The 17,931-nt window shown below is 37.5% G+C and overlaps 1 protein-coding gene across 2 annotated transcripts in view; it reads right to left on the bottom strand.

Moving 5' to 3' along the window:
* Positions 1-17,931, bottom strand: part of RPS6KA2 (ribosomal protein S6 kinase A2) — a 279,666-nt gene that overhangs the window by 201,749 nt on the left and 59,986 nt on the right. The window lies entirely within an intron of this gene.

Genomic DNA, 17,931 nt, shown 5'->3' with positions numbered 1-17,931 from the left:
GGCACAATGAGAAAATGCACTTAAGTCTCTGAGACGGTAAAGGCACAAGAGTAGAAAAGTGATGAGAAAGAGAACTCAGAGAAAAGAGTAATGGGAAGAAGCAGAAGACTCTCTTACCACCTGAAAGTAGATACCTAACCACAAACAGTATTATAAACAATTTATACAAATATATACCAAATTGCAATTTATTGCCGTTTTCTGCCATCAAAAGTAATGGTGCAATCATTAAACACTGTGACATGAAAAAGGCTATTGGAAAATGTGAAGGAAGGTCACATAGTGATGTCGGAAATCACGGGACATACTACAATGGACAAAGATATTATCACCATTGAAAGGAGATTTGCTAGCTGCAATCCTAACCATAAGCTCCTATTTTAAAATGTGACATTCTAGTTTGGCACAACTAGAGACAAGGAGAAAATGTCAGGGCTATTACAGTGCTTTTCAAAATAGGAAAACCATAAACCTAACAACTCTGCAAGCTGATTTCAAGTGAAATTCATGAATATTTGTAAATAATTCTCCACACTTCTAAGAAAATTGACAGTTCAAAATGGTTATTACAGAATATACCCAGGGATGGCTTTTTCATTCAACAGCCTCTACTTTTCTTATGACTTCCATTTTTGTTTGACATGCTGGGGAAAGCAGGTTTACCTGTTCTCCCTCTTTCTCTCTGTTTTGCTCTTTAGGAATGATCAGTAGCAAATTCAGAAGGCAGCTGAATGGGTAGGTAGTGATACACAGTAGAATCAGCTAGAGTGCAATCCCATAATTTCCAAGGTTCAAGGTTGATTGAAAATGATACCTTTCCTTAATTAATTAAAATTAAAGTAATATGAGATCATTTACTTTAGATTTACTTATTTTTCCCTTGTCTCCAAATTTGAAGAGCCTTGATGAGCAACTTGAAATAAGTATTTGATGCAGCTTAGGGTTTAAAATCTCGAGTTAAGTCTTGGCCCAAGCAAAAAATAAAATAAAATCATAGCATCATGGAGTTGGAAGTGACCCCGTGGGCCATCCAGTTCAACCCCTTGCCAAGAAGCAAGAAAATTGAATTCAAAGCACTTCTGCCAGATAGCCATCCAGCCTCTGTTTAAAAGCCTTCACCACACTCCAGGGCAGAGAGTTCCGCTGCTGAACAGCTCTCACAATTAGGAAGTTCTTTCTGATGTTCAAGTGGAATTTCCTTTCCTGTATTTTGAAGCCATCGTTCCACATCCTAGTCTCCAGGGCAGCAGAAAAACAAGATTGCACACACACACACACACCGTGACTCCCCTTCACATATTTATACATGTCTATCATGTCTCCTCAGTGTGTCTCCTTTTCAAAGGAAGTGTCAGGTACGTGAAGGGTTAAGAACTGCTGGACCAGAGCTCTCCAAGGTGCTGCAACTCCAACCTCCTACTTCCCTAACTAACTTTGCCTGGATATTCCACTGCTTCTGTTCAAATCTTCTTTTGATCCTTTCAGTCCATTCCAAGTTAAGACAAGACAAGCATTTCATTCCCAATAAGTGAAAAACTGTGACTTATTAGGTGTTGAGATTGTTGTAAATCCAGAAGATTCAATAGACCACAGACATTTTATCAAGAACAAACATGCCTGAAAAATGCAGTAATAGATATTGGAATGAATATTTCTTTACTGATGGACGTCTATTCATTAATGGATTCAAATTTTCACGTGATATATGCTTTGACATTTTTTGTAATTCTATCTTTTTTCTAATGGCACCATTTTGTTCTTAAACCATGCTTCCTTTGGGTATTTTATTTTATTTTTATAGTATTTTTTATTTTCCAAAAGAGAGAAAAGAAAACATATAGCACCATAAGATACAAAAGAAAGAAAGAAAGAAAAGACACATACAAACCAAGCAAACATAACAGAATTAAATTAAACAACAAATACAAAGACACGACTTCCTTCTCTCCCTTTGAAGTAGAGGTTCTTCCCAAGTCTTCTTGCATTCTGTTTGGTAAAAAGAGAAACTTAAATGCCCAGTGCTTATTTTTGTTTACAGAAACTACTTATTCCTTGCAATATTTCTCTACTTTCTCCCACTCTTTTCCACACCTTGCTTAGAGAGCTCGCCTTCATTATTCTAGTTAATTATTCTACACACATCCACGGCCCTTGCTATTTAGCCCTGGTCTAGCTCTTTTATACCTATTCAATAGACCCTGAAAATGAAGAGCCCCAGGCACCATCCTGGCCATTAGCTAGGGCCTTGTCATGCACTTTATCCACTTCCCCCGGGCCCTATGTTTTCTTCCTTGGCCCAGCCCTCTTGTGGTTATGCAACAAATCTTGAAAATAATAGGTCCAGGACCCACCCTGATCATCAAGTAGGCCATTCTTGCATTTGACTCACTCCCTGGCCCTAGTCTACGCTGTCATGCTAACCCAGCCCTCTCTTAGTTATTTACAATCAAAGAGCATTCTGAACTCCACCAATTATGGAATTGAACCAAACTTGGCACACAGAACTCCGGTGACCCAAAGAAGATACTGGAAGGGTTTGGTGTACACTGACCTTGAGTTTTGGAGTTGTAGTTCACCTACATCCAAAGAGCACTGTGAATTCAAACAATGACTGATCTGGACCAAAGTTTGGAATCTTAGCCATTGGAAGCTGAGCTGCCTAATTGAATGAGTATTAGATTGGTTTTAATTTAAATATGTGTGATTGTCATATAGTACTACGTTTATATGGTTATAATGTTTTTGTATGTTTTTATGTTGGTAAGTGCAATGCTTACCATACTGAAAACTGCCCTTAGTCCCCTCGGGGAGATAGAGCAGTATACAAATAAAGGAGTATTATTATTATTATTATTATTATTATTATTATGGTTAATTTATCTTTTTCCATGGCTTCTCTTAATTTCAGTTGCCAATCAGAGGTGGAAGGTATCCAGTCATTTTCCACTTTTTGCCAATGCTATCCTTGCTGTTGTAATCATAAAACATAATTATTATTTTTGTAGGTTAATTGATTTGCACATCTATCATGTTGAGAAGATACAGCTGCAGCATAAATTCTAATTCTAATTGTAAAATTCTATTAATTGTATTATGTATCATCTTTCGGTAGTTTTTAATTCTTTTACATTTCCATAACATATGATAAAGTTCACCTTTCTCTTTCTCACATTTCCATCATAAGTCTTTCCTGGTTTCATATATTTTAGCTAGTATATGTGGGGTGAAATACATCAATAGTGGACTTTATAACAATTTTTTAAGATTACTAGAACACAGAAAATCCGATTGTCTTTCCAAGTTCTTTCCCATTGGTCAATGTCAATTACCCTTCTTTTGCCCAGGTCAGAATAACTTAGACATGTAGTGCATTGGATCAAAAGCAAATGAGCAACCCAAGTGATAAACACAAAGGTGTTGGGCTGCTTTTAGTTAAAAGTGTTTGGTTGAAAAGCAAATAAAAGTGAGTAGTTTTGGGGACTGACATTCTGTATTGCAAATATAGATTCATAACCTAGAGTGACAATTCTGTAAGTGATCTGTATTCATTGACACTGGACAATCATAACGATGGGACTAATGCCTTCCCAAACCTACTTTACCTGGCAGCAGCCACATTGAAAGATGGAGGTCTGTACAGCTGACATTTGTTTTTGTTTTTGTTTTTAAAAAAAGTAGTGTCAGAAGCGACTTGAGAAACTGCAAGTTGCTTCTGGTGTGAGAGAATCAGATGTCTGTAGAGATGTTTTCCAGGGGACACCCGGATGTATTACCATCCTGTGGGAGGCTTCTCTCATGTCCCCACATGGGAAGCTGGGGCTGACAGATGAGAGCTTGCACCATCTTGCAGATTTGAATCGCCGACCTTCAGGTCAGCAGTTCAGCTGGTGCAAGGGCCTAACCCTTTGCACCACTGCAGCTCCCACAACATTTGCAGTGAAGGAGAATGATATTTCCATCTTCCACCAGGAAGCAAGGCTGTGAAAACTAGATGCAGGACCTCAATTGCAGTTCCTTTTCATAGCTTCATGAAAGGGTGAAACATTCATATATCCCTTCCCAATAAAGAGCTATAGATACCTCCAGTCTTTGCCATTAAATAATTCATTTCAGAAAGATATGTGAATACTACATTTTTCATTTTTTTTAAAAAAGGAGAGAGAACAAGTGCATATTTATAATTATTATAAGCCAATAGCTGACTTATTGAATATACACTCCATATAGGACTCATATATGCACAACATTCTATCCAAGAGCGTCACATTGCTAGTAACAATGATATTCAATAGGATCACAAAGTATCAATATCACTAGTATTAGTACCTGAATTTCAGAATAGAAGTACTACAGAGTTCATGACAGCTTTGCATGGAATGTGCCATCTTAGCCACCAGAGATGCAGTATCCTATAACCTGCCTCAACCCCTGGAAGTGTAAGTGGCTTCTTTTAATTGCTTTGGAAAGGGTGAAAGTAAGGTCTACAAGATAGCAAAGCATTAAAAGAAGAGCGATCATAGGGGTACAATTTCTATTCATGGTGTTGCCTTGCTCTCTTGTTTATTTAACCTAAAGTCTGATGCAAAACATTATGTGTTCTAGACTAGGAGGGAGATGTACTCCTCCTTTCATACAATGGATGGAAGTATGAAAAAATAATAGTTTTGTGAGAAAGCTGTCAAGAAATTTTTGTGTTTTTACTCATGGGACACGGTATAAAACTAGCCCCATTCACTTGATTAAATATTTATTGGGAAAGTTATAAGTCATTTTAAAAGGCCAAGTTCCTGTCATCTTAAAGAAAAACCTCCAGTCTAGATCTTTAAGTTTGGACACCAAAACAGAAATCATAAGAAGGATGGTGGCTAACAAAGGGATATATTTTGGAAGAAGCTTTGAGGCAACATCCAGACAGGTCACAATTTTGTTTAGTTATGTAAGGCTTATCAGATCTGATTGTCTCAGTTCACGTGTGCATATTATTAGTGTTGGAGAAAATGTTTGGTGAAACTTACTGAACTGCTCTTTTTTTTTATTTGTATAGAAAATTACTATCCTTGTTCTTTCCATGTTACTTTTGCCTCTGGTAAGAAATGTGCTGTTAAATTAGTAATGCCAAGAAAATCCTCTACTTCATTAACTAAAACAGCTATGTAATTTAATGTATTTTTATTTGCTTTGATAATTTTCCTTCCTGTTATTCAAACAATATTTTCCTCCTTCCTATCTTCTTTATCATACTTTAATCTGTTGAAGCTGTAGTACAATTTTGTGTGCCTCAAATGAAAAATGTACTGTAACTATATTTATTTTTCAGCTCTACTTTGGTAACAGCACTCTATGCAGTCATGCTGGCCACATGACCTTGGAGGTGTCTATGGAAAATGTCAGTTCTTCAGCTTAGAATGGAGATGGGCACCAACTCCCAGAGTCAGCCATGACTGGACTTAATGTCAGGGGAAAACCTTTACCTTTACCGTTGGGTACCTGATTTCATTCTCTTTGAATTCTTGATTTCACTTTCCCATTCTTGATCCCTTATTTTCTTTCTTCATTTCTTTGCATTATTATCATAATTTTCATTCTCTCTACTCATGTCACTCAAACTCAAACATCTGAGCATCCCCTAGGGTAATGTCATTGCAGACAGCCAATTTTGTGACACCAGAAGCAACTTGCAGTTTCTCAAGTCGCTCCTGACACACAAAAAAACCTGACCAATTTTATTTAAAACTCTGATGCTCCTTTTGTCATGATTTATTTTGCTTCTCATGTTGTTTTGAAGTACTTCATTTGTTATAAAATAATGCTTGCCTCTCTTTTTGGCTACTGATAGTATATTTGTGCATTCTTCACTGACAATGTCCTTGTTTTTCATCCCAAATTCTTCTGGTTCCCTATCAATTAGGCTTAGTAGTGCAAAATATTGTTCGCATGGTATTTAAATTCTACAAGACAATTTTTTTCTTTTGTAGAGAGAACGGAACTTCTCCATTTTTTGCTTCCAGTTAAATAGTCCATTTGATCTTTATATAGGCCAACTGGCAACATCCATGTCACAGATGTCTCTTTAGTTGCCAGAAGAATGTGTTTACAATGAACAAACTATGAGTATCACAAAATCTGGGAAGTTACTCTCCTGCTTCATTTATTGGTCCTAGGCCAGATTCATCTACAAGGTTTGACTCTACTGTTTCCTACTTTCACATTCCAACTTCATTTTATTATTAACATGTAGTGTTCTGGTGTATGATCATTTTTCTCCTGGATGCACATGTTGAATCTTTCTGTTACTATTTTACTGACACAAAAACACAGTATGTCACAGCAAACGAGATCTATATGCTGGATTTCGTATCACAAAATCACAAGTCGAACCCTTCCTAAGCTTCTAGGACTGTGTGCTTTATAGGCGAATAGTGCATGCAGATCCGAGTAGGATGGCCTTTAGCAGCTGACAGATGGTAGTTTTGTCAGCACTGATTGTTTTTAAGTGCAGGCCAAGGCTGATCACTACTGGGACCTCCTTTACTGGCTTGGGCCAGAGTCTTTGCAGTTCTATCTTTAAATCCTCATATTGTGTAAGCTTTTCCTGTTGCTTCTCATCACTTCTACTTTCACCTGGGATTGCAACATGTAAGTTTTTATTACTTTTCTAAGGGGTCTGGGGGGCTTAGGGGGAGTGGTGGGTATTCCCACAGTTTAATGGACTTATTTAGCCCGGTAAACTGTGGGAATACTGTCTGGACTGCAGAAGGTGCAGAATAAACCCACTATTTAATTAATTTGCTCCAAATCAGTGTTTTCCTAGTTTGTAATGAATTAATTTGGGATTGTCCAGAATGTTGTCTGGGCAGCTCCTCCTTTCTTGCAGTAGATACCACAATAAAGGTCCTGTCTGGATGGGCCCTTCGCATCATGTCCTGTTTAATCACATGACGAAGGCTTTAAATTGACTCTTTTCAAAGGAATTAAAATACTGCATTTTTTTCTATTTTAAGAGGCACTTTTCCCCAATAGAAATGTCACTAAAAACAGGGTGCATCTTAAAATTGCAGGAGTGTGTGTGTGTGTGTGTGTGTGTGTGTAGGGAGAGAGAGAGCGCGCGCATACTTTTTCTGTTGGTTGTACTGAAAGTAGAATAAAAGAACTATGGTAATTGTGTTTAATTAAAATATATGCATAACTCCGGAGGGTGAATTATATACAAGTTCTTGCAATCAGTGAAGACAACAACACCCAACAGGTTCTTCTTATTTCTGACAGAGCACCATAGATTTACAGGTTTTCCGTAAATTGTAGAAGACTCCTGTCAAGGTTTATTAGGTTTTTTAGTATGCATTTCTTAAAACGGTAACTGGATTGGGTGAATAAACTGGTAGATGGAAATGTATGGAGAGGGAAGGACTGTAAATAATTCACCCAGGTGTGTCATCATTATGCATAAGTTATTTGCTATTTGCCCACTGCAGTGACCATATTCATAGAAGAGAGAATTTGAATAATATCCTGTGTGTGTGTGTGTGTGTGTGTATTTGACTGATACAGTAAGTCTGGCTTGTTACAATATCTGAATCTCTTTTCCCAAGCCTAGGTGGGTAGTGGTGATGGTGATTAATGTAGTACTGACAAAAAATCTTTAACATAACTACGCCAAATAAAAATAAACAGAGGGAAATAAATATATAGAATCATAGAATCATAGAATCAAAGAGTTGGAAGAGACCTCATGGGCCATCCAGTCCAACCCCCTGCCAAGAAGCAGGAATATTGCATTCAAATCACCCCTGACAAATGGCCATCCAGCCTCTGCTTAAAAGCTTCCAAAGAAGGAGCCTCCACCACACTCCGGGGCAGAGAGTTCCACTGCTGAACGGCTCTCACAGTCAGGAAGTTCTTCCTAATGTTCAGATGGAATCTCCTCTCTTGTAGTTTGAAACCATTGTTCCGCGTCCTAGTCTCCAAGGAAGCAGAAAACAAGCTTGCTCCCTCCTCCCTGTGGCTTCCTCTCACATATTTATACATGGCTATCATATCTCCTCTCAGCCTTCTCTTCTTCAGGCTAAACATGCCCAGTTCCCTAAGCCGCTCCTCATAGGGCTTGTTCTCCAGACCCTTGATCATTTTAGTTGCCCTCCTCTGGACACATTCCAGCTTGTCAATATCTCTCTTGAATTGTGGTGCCCAGAATTGGACACAATATTCCAGATGTGGTCTAACCAAAGCAGAATAGAGGGGTAGCATGACTTCCCTAAATCTAGACACTATGCTCCTATTGATGCAGGCCAAAATCCCATTGGCTTTTTTTGCCGCCACATCACATTGTTGGCTCATGTTTAACTTGTCCACGAGGACTCCAAGATCTTTTTCACACGTACTGCTCTCGAGCCAGGCATCCCCCATTCTGTATCTTTGCATTTCATTTTTTCTGCCAAAGTGGAGTATCTTGCATTTGTCACTGCTGAACTTCATTTTGTTAGTTTTGGCCCATCTCTCTAATCTGTCAAGATCGTTTTGAATTCTGCTCCTGTCCTCTGGACTATTGGCTATCCCTCCCAATTTGGTGTCGTCTGCAAACTTGATGATCATGCCTTCTATATATATAGAAGATATACAGATAAGCAGATGGATGGATAGACAGACAGGCAGGCAGGTTTTAGCATAATTTATGAACAAAAAAATGCTGTGCACAAATAATATCGTAAAATAGTCAGCTAGCCCAAAGTACATTTTTTCTCCCTTCCCGCCATAACTCAAATACATATATTCTGATTATAAAAATAGACTATGGTTGCTGTTGTGTGCTTTCTATTTGTTTCCTAAGATAAAACTGCTAGCAAGTTTTGTTCAAAGGGGATTTGTCATTCCCTTCCTCTGAGGTTGAAAAAGTGTGACTTGAAAAAGGCCATCCAATGGGTTACATGACCATGTTGGGGATTCTGCCCCTGGTCCCCTAGACAATCAAACCATTGCATTATACTTGGTTTTTCGTGTAGAATTAGCCAGAAATTCTGATAGTTCTAAAGGCGAAGTTTTTAAGTGAAAAAAAATGAGGGGATGAAAGTAGCATTCGGCAAATATTTAGGAAGACAATTCCAAGAATATGGAGCAGCAAGGGAAAAAGAGAGAAGCCAAGCCAAAGAAGAAGAAGAAGCCTTAGGTCAACTGAGAAACATGGTTTTTAGAATAAAGATCCAGGGAAGTGTGGGAAAGAGATACAAGGGCTAAAAGATGGGGAAGAGGGGAGATAATTCAGAACTTTAAAATAAACATCTTGTATAGCATAGGCAACTAATTAAAGTATTTATTTATTTATTTATTTATTTCATGCATTTTTACCCCATCCTTCTCACCCGTGGAGGGGGACTAAGGACCGCTTCACAACAGGCAACCGTTAGATGCCAACACATAAATTATAAAATCAACAGTACACTAGAAGTGGAGTGATACAATGGCTGCATGAGTCTTCTTCCATTTTTATATCTCTCTAACCCTTCTAGGTATTTTTTTCTGCCTCTCTACTCTTAACAGTTTGTGGAAATTATGTTTTTACACTGAAGTCCCTTAAGACTATGTATCATTATTTTTGTTCCTGGGTTATAAATGCCATTTCCTAATTGGTTGTATCATAAAAACATGGAAAAGATCTGATGCCTTTGAAATATTTAAGCCTTTAGATATTTAGGATTTATAGGTATTTAGGGTTTTAAAATCCAAACTGGCAATTCCCCAGAAATCAGCACTCCAAGATTTTCCACTCTTATTGAATCAATAAGGTTCATAAGCATTCCATAAAGAAAAAAAATAATGTCACACTTCAAAATCCAATGGGCAAAATAATGAAGTTAATTAAATAAAAATATTGAAACTAAATGAGAAGTAATTACATTGGGTAAACATTTGAATTGCATTTATTTGTAGTCAGTTGACCATATCATCATGTCTGACTATTTTATTCTATGGACATTTAGATTTCTGTTGTCATTATTGCTTTCAGTTTTTAATATTTATCATGCACATCTCTAAGAGATCTTTTCTGGTATCTCAGCTAAAAATAAAGCCTAATTCTTGAAACTGTGTATGTAAGTGACAATACAACACTGTTCCTATGATAGCATGTTGAACAGGAAATGGCTGCAGAAACCTTTGAACAGCCACTGCATAAAAACAAAGAACAGAATATGTTTGAAAATACAGTGTCTTGATGTTCCATGTGGGAGCATTTTTGGTTACATAAGCAGAAATCTTTTTCTGCCACTCTGAACCTGAATAGCTGTGCTTTTCTATTGCATAAAAACTGAAATGAGAAAGAAAAATAACTATAGCCTTGAAGAGCAAAGTCTAGCGGGGGTTATAACCTTGAAATATTAGTTCAGACTGAGTGCACACTGTACATGAGCGGTTCCCAGCATAATTCCTTGGAATATTTCTTTAAAAACTGCTATAAAGTTAATTATAAATCATTTGAACTCTACAAGCCAGTTGGCACTTATCCTTTGTTAATATGTTAGGCCCTTGTCTTTTCAGCTTGTCAAGTGTATTTCCTGCAATTCTGTGATAAAATTAACATGATTAGCATGTTGCAGAGATTTTTCAAGGATTTTAGATATTGTTCCTTTTTATATGTATAAATGGAAACTTGACTGATGGCAGTGCCCTACAAATCAAATTATATATTTCAGGATGAACTACAAGAATGTATACTCAAGGTATTAATAGTCTAGAATGCAGATATTTAAGGTTATAGCACAAAAATAACTTCCAAAAATTCCTAAAAAAGGTAAAGGTTCCCCTTGACATTAAGTTGAGTTGTGTCGAACTCTGGGGGGTGGTGCTCATCCCCATTATAAAGTCGAAGAGCTGGCATTGTCAGTAGACACCTCCAAGGTCATGTGGCTAGCATGATTGCATGGAACACCATTACCTTCCTGCTGAAGCAGTACCTATTGATCTACTCACATTTGCATGTTTTCAAACTGCTAGGTTAGCAAAAGCTGGAGCTAAACATTCCTATTGGTTCTTAAACCAGCTATGGGAAAGGTATGTTCCCCTTTGTTCCTTGTATCCTGAATTGTGAGACTGAAATCATGGTGAATACTTCCTAGGGATGGAACGGTTGTGAATCTTGCACTTTAGTTTGCACTTAGGAAAACATTGGCTTTGTCCTTTCCATTCTTTCTTCTACATCCTTTGCAAATAATGGGTTACTCCTTTCTTTACTTCTTAATTTGTCCTTGATAGCTTCCCAGACTTCCAGAAATTCCAATGTGAGGTAACCACTGGTTTCTTCTACTTTTGGCACAAAGTTTTCTACACCACAACATTACACAGGAGTTATAACTCTGAAGATAGCTCAAAGCACATAATGTTTTTTTTATATATATATATATATATATATATATATATATATGAAAAGTTAATCTTTTATGGAGAAAAGATTATGGAGAGGCCCCAAATTCAGGGCCTCTCTTAGACCATTGCTATCTTTAAATTTGAGCTTTAGCCAGTATTTTCACCAACAGGGATCAAAGCAGCCCCAGCAAAGCTTCAGCTAAGCATGTGCTTATTTTTCCACAGATATCATGGGGATGGAGAAAAATGAAGGTTTAATCCACTGTATCACCCTCATCTTTTAGAACTGACAGTATGAAAAACTACACACCTACTGTTGTTTTTTTTAAAACAAACAAACAAACAAATAAAATAATTGTATCCTGCTTTTCAGCCACTTACAAAGGAGCCCCTGGTGACACAATGAGTTAAACCCTTGTGCCGGCAAGACTGCCAACCGAAAAGTCAGCTGTTCGAATCCAATGGGTTAAGCCCTTGTGCTGACAGGACTATTAACTGAACGATTGGGGGTTCGAATCTGGGGAGTGGGGTGAGTTCCCATCTGTCAGATCCCGCTTCTCATGTGAAGACATGAGAGAAACCTCTCACAGGATGGTAAAATATCCCAGCATCCCCTGGGCAACGTCCTTGTAGACAGCCAATTCTCTCACACCAGAAGCGACTTGCGGTTTCTCAAGTCATTCCTGACACAAAAAAGCTACTTACAGGGTTCAGGCTTTCCGTTTAAAATTACACACCACAAAATGAAAGGAGAAGGGTTGGGTGGTGAAGAACAGAGGAAGAAAGTAATCTTTCTGCATAGCACCTTATCTTCTTCTTTTACATCCATTTGGAATGATTGCTGGGGTCTCAACTGGCACAAATTCCTGAAGTAATGACTTGCCTTCTCCTCCCCTATTTTTTTTTCACTTAACCCACTGCAATGAAAACAAAGGCAGAAAGAGGGAACCTCTTTGTGTCACGGTGGCTAAAAAAATGGATTTGGGAGTTTCTTTTGGGATAGGCTAAGCTCTCACCTTTCAACAGTCATACTTGGGATGGGTCTTTATTATTATTAAAGTACAATATTCACTTGTAACCATGGATATGTCAACCCAGGTTTTTTTAGTTGATTTTTTAAACCAAAATTTCTAGACTCATACACCAGCATATATGAAAGTTCATGTTTAGAATAGTCCCATTAGACTCAAATATTTACAAAAACCCAATTACTGGAGCTAAACTACTACTTTTATACCTTTGGTTTGTTGAATGTAGAGTACAACAATAGTTGAGTTAAAAAGTATGGCAGAGATCACACTAAATATCAATAAATGCAATAAATACACTTAGTGGGGGGAAAACAAAATGGGGGGTTGTGAGTAATTGCAGTATATAATAGAATACATTTGATTAAACAGGCTCTGAATGAGATGAAGAATTCTCTTTGCATTTCAGAATAGCTGTGGATATTTTACTTTCTACTTACGATTCATTATTACATTATTAAATAATCCTTTTTGATACACTCTTTTTATCATCAGACTAACAATAATTGGGGCATGAGAGAATACACCACCACAGGGAGGGAATTTTCTTTAAGGCAAGGTGGTTGTTTGTGCACTGTCAAAAAGTGAAGGGGAATGCATCACTAGAAATAGGACAAAACAATTAAAAATGTGCATAAAATCTGCCTGTATTGTTACATAGGAGAGCCAGTTTGGTAGAGTTGTTTGATTCTTGCACTCATGTCCCACCTACAAAGGTTACATATCTCACTGATGATCTGGAATGGGATACTCTGGATCAGCACTGGTGGTGGTTGCACAGCCAGGTGTCAGAGGGAATAAGTCCCATGCATCATGTGGATGCCACATTCACTCCTGCCCCAACTCATTTGATATGTGTAGGTAGGACTTCAGACTCCAAGAGATCAATACTCAAATTCCTGCTCAGTCATTTGATGACATTCAAAAAGTCACACTGTCTCATCATAAGATAAAGACAATGACAAATCAGCTCTGAATATTTTTTTTCCAAGGAAGTTCTTATGACAGGATTGTCATAAGTTTGATATGATCTGAAGTCATATAACAACAATAATTGATACGTGTAGGTGTATATTTAGAAATTATTGCTCTATTTTTGATAGATCTTGGAGGCAGAGTGACAATACAATCTCCAGCAAGTTGCAGCAACTTTAGCACTTGGCTATTGTGCACAGAGATGGCTGCATTCTGTTTTCTCCTCCTTCTCTAATTTGAGCTTTAGCCTATATTTTTACCTATAGGGGTCAAAGCAGCCCCAGCAAAGCTTCAGCTAAGTATCTGTTTATTTTTCCACACATATTATGTAGATGGCGAAGAATGAAGGTTTAATCCATTGTATCACCCCCATCTTTTACTGTGGTTCCTTTATTATTATTTTTATTACAGTGCATTTGTGCAATTCCAGCACTGGAAAAAAACATTTAAAAAATAGCAAATGTGAATATAAAATGGAAAAGGAAAGGAAACTGCCACCTTGGGAATAGCAAGGGGCGGGAGGTGACGAGGAGAATCCTGTCCCCTGATGTCAGCATAGAAGCGAATAACCTATCACACCAAGATAAGTGATGGTAATCTCATGGGATTGTAAACCACTTATGTGTTCTAACCATCATTCACTAGGGATGGGAAAATCATGGAGGGAGGGCAAACCAGTAGTAGGAACCACACCCTAGTTACCTTCAGATTGTATTACTGCAATGCACTCTATGTGGGGCTGCCTTTGAAGACGGCCCGGAAACTGCAGCTGGTTCAAAGATCAGCGGCCAGGTTAATAACAGGAGCTCGTTACAGGGAGCGGTCAACCCCCATTTAAACAGCTCCACTGGCTGCCAATAAGTTTCCAGTCCCAATTCAAGGTGCAGGTGATCACCTACAAAGCCCTAAACGGTTCAGAACCTGCCTATCTTTGAGATCTTCACCTATGAACCAGCAAGTACTTTAAGATCATCTGGGGAGGCTCTGCTCTTACTTCCACCACTGTTTCAAGCGTGGCTAGTGGGAATGAGAGAAAGAGCCTTCTCGGAGGTGGCCCCTCGGCTCTGGAACTCACTACCCAAGGAGATCAGATTGGCACCTACCCTTTCTATTTTCCATAAGAAGTTAAAAACCTGGATGTTCCGCTGTGCATTTGATTAGGCAGTTCACCAGAGAATTGGATCGATCTCGCCATAGCTCTTTGCACTTTCATTGGCCTTCCCACCTGTAATCCTGTTACTGTAAATGCCTAAGGACATTACCCTCCCAGTTGTGACCTTAACTGAATTGAAGCACATCTTGCACTTTCCCTGGGCTCTATCTAGGGACGATTGCACATTTCCTGATCCTTCCGCACTCAGCACTTAAACTTTCAGCCATTATACTTTTTAAAATGTTTTTCTGATGTTGTCGATTTTATTTTGTTTCATTTTATTTTATTGTGCATGTTTTTAATCTGTATTTTCAGGCTTGTCCCCTTGTAAGCCACCCAAATCCCTTCGGGGAGATGGCGGCAGGGTATAAAATAAAGTTATTTTTATTATATTATAGGAAGCAAACATGGAGTCATGTAACAAAGACTGTCACCAAAAGTGCAATGCTCCTCATGTGATAAAGTGTACGTATGCATATTTGCACCATGAGCTGCAATGTAATTTTGGGCAACAAAAAGACCTGGAGTTTGGAGATGGGGGAAAACCATTATCTCTTTGCACCCTGACTTTTACCTCATTTTAAGATGAGATTGTTTCTATGCCTGAAATAAATCAGTTTACAGGAGCTATGATATGAAGACTAGCATCCCTACCTTACCCCAAGTTGGGATTGGGGCAGGGAGACAGTAAGTAACTCCCATGCAATGATTAAGCCATCTTTTGGCAATATCATGAGAAGACATGATTCACAAGAAAAGGGAATAATGCTTGGCAAGGTAGAAGGTAGTAGAAAAAGAAGAATTTTACATTTCAGATGGATCAACACAACCAGGGATACTATGTCTCAGAGCCTGTGTGATCTAAGTAGGCCTGTTGACAAGGTGACTTGGAAGTCACTCATTCATAAAGTCAACATAAGTCAAAGTAAAAAAAAACTTGACAAGAATCAACAAAAAACAAAACGGGGCTTAAAAAGAGCTGCCTTAAATAACAAATACATACATTTCTCTTTTGATAGTTTATTTATTTATTTATTTACTTTACTTGTATACCGCAGTTTCTGAGCCCAACAGGCGACTCAACGCGGTTTACAACAAGGATAAAAATCAGACAAAGATATACAATTTAAAACCCTAATAGCATGGTATACAATATTAATATAACAATAAACAACACAATACATCTCATAAGTAGAGTCGTGATCCAGTTCGTCGTCCGTTTTTCCATTCCTGTATCATTGTTGCAATTTAAATTCTAGTAATTACGTCTACATGTTAATCTATACATATAAATTTTCATCTGCAAGTTTTATGTATATTCATATCCCCTTGGGTTCTTTTTCCAATTAGATACTCCTCTTTTTGGCAATACCTAAGTGGCCACCCTATCTCAGTCCTTTGCGAAGACTCACCAGTTCCTTGAGGGTAGGAAATGATTAAAATTAGCTGGAGGTCTGTCTGGTAAAATTGCCTCTAGTCAATGGAGTGTCTAAAAATAATATGCAAACATGATTCCCATAAGATAAATGAGAGAATGGGGAATAGGAACAGAATAGTGATTAGTTCTAAATACATTGCAAATCATACCTTAAAATAGAACCAGAACTAAATCCGTCTCTGACTGTTAAAAGGAGATCACACATCATTTTAAATTAAACAAGGCATTAAAACAGATATTTGATCTGCCCTTGAAAACAAAATAAGGGATTGAATTTTAAACCCAGATTAAAGACAAAGAATACTGGTAAGGTGATAATCAACATAAACAAAGCAGTACGTATAATTCTATGATATGGAATTATAAGAAAATTGCTCATCAGATGTCAATATTTTTAAAATTATTAAATATATTAACAGTTCATATATTTAAAAGTTTTTTAAAAAAAATCAGTACTACAGAGCAACCTGACTGCATTTTGATGAATCCTTGATGAAATCACATAATGATGAAAACAAAAGCAAAAATCATAATTAACATTATTAACATAGTTTGGCTACTAGTCACTTTCCGGGAGGGCAGAGATTTCTGGTTTAAAACAAATAAGTAGCGATTGTTTTGCTAAGCAGGATACATTTTTGAATAATACTTATGAGTCCCTTGGGTGTGTCATTGTGTGATATGTATCATGCTTCCAAGAATCACAGTGGGCCTGCTGCACCTGATGGCCTCATGATCCACAGTATCAACTTACTGGGCCATCCTCCTCTTTCTTGCCTTCAAGAAGTGGTAGTTTCCTCCACAAGGCAGAAATGAGTAGTAGAATACCTAGTTGAACATTAATGGGTTTTTGGTACTTTTGAGGAGTCCTAGAACCAATCCCCCATGGTTACCATCATAATTGCATAATTCTTGTTGATCAAGTTAACCGCACTTGGCAAATAATAATAATAATAATAATAATAATAATAATAATAATACAAAATCCAGGCGCTAGAAGAATAGGGCCCACCTTTTAATAAAACTTTTAATAAAAGTTTTAATAAAACTTTATTTGTATTCCGCCCTCTCTCTCTGAGGGGATTCAGGGTGGATTTCAACATAACAATGGCAAACATTCAATGCCTAATGTAGTGTCGAAGGCTTTCATGGCCGGAGTCACTGGGTTGCTGTAGGTTTTTTTGCAGGCGAAATGTCAGGAGAGAATGCCTCTAGAACATGGCCATATAGCCCAAAAAAACCTACAACAACCAATTCAATGCCTACATAAAACACACAATACTAACATGAGATCCCAGAAAAACTCCACATATGAAAGTAACATTAAAACCTAACATCGAATTAAAGCTTAACATCAATAAATTAAACTACACATAGCCAGATAAAATTCTATAACAACATAAATCTAAACAAAACATCCACATTAGTATACCATAGCAAGCAAGGCTTCACAAAATGGGGAAGATTGGTTATGTAGTCACATGAGGTCATTGGGCTGGCATGACCACTTGTAACCATTTTTTTTATTCTGACCTGGGTTTGCAGAAATTTTGGAAGAGCCACTCATTTCCAGCCACTTGAATAGTAAAAGCAATTCCATGAGATGGTTTGCATATCATTTGTAGTCTGATGATAAAAAGAGTGCTTCAAAAATGAATAGTAAGTAGAGAGGTCTTATTCTACCCAAAGGTATTCCAAAATGCAAAGAGAATTCTTCATCTTATTCAGCACCTGTTAATCAAACGTGTTCTATTATAAATTGCCATTATTCACAAACCCACATTATGTTTTATTCATGAGACAATTCATTTGCTTTTATATGGCATAGGGCATTTATTACACATTGATAAATAGTGTGATGACTTTATGTTGTGCATTGTTGAACACAAAATGATGCATCTCCACCAGGGATGCCCCATATTCTTTAATACAGCCATTGTTGTATTCTACATTTTAAAAACTATAGGCTTTGACAATAATAATAA

Source organism: Anolis sagrei, chromosome 1 (genome assembly GCF_037176765.1).
Source record: "Anolis sagrei isolate rAnoSag1 chromosome 1, rAnoSag1.mat, whole genome shotgun sequence".
Classification (NCBI taxonomy): Eukaryota; Metazoa; Chordata; class Lepidosauria; order Squamata; family Dactyloidae; genus Anolis; species Anolis sagrei.
Note: the sequence above shows the minus strand (reverse complement) of the source record. Positions and strands in the feature narration are given on the sequence as shown.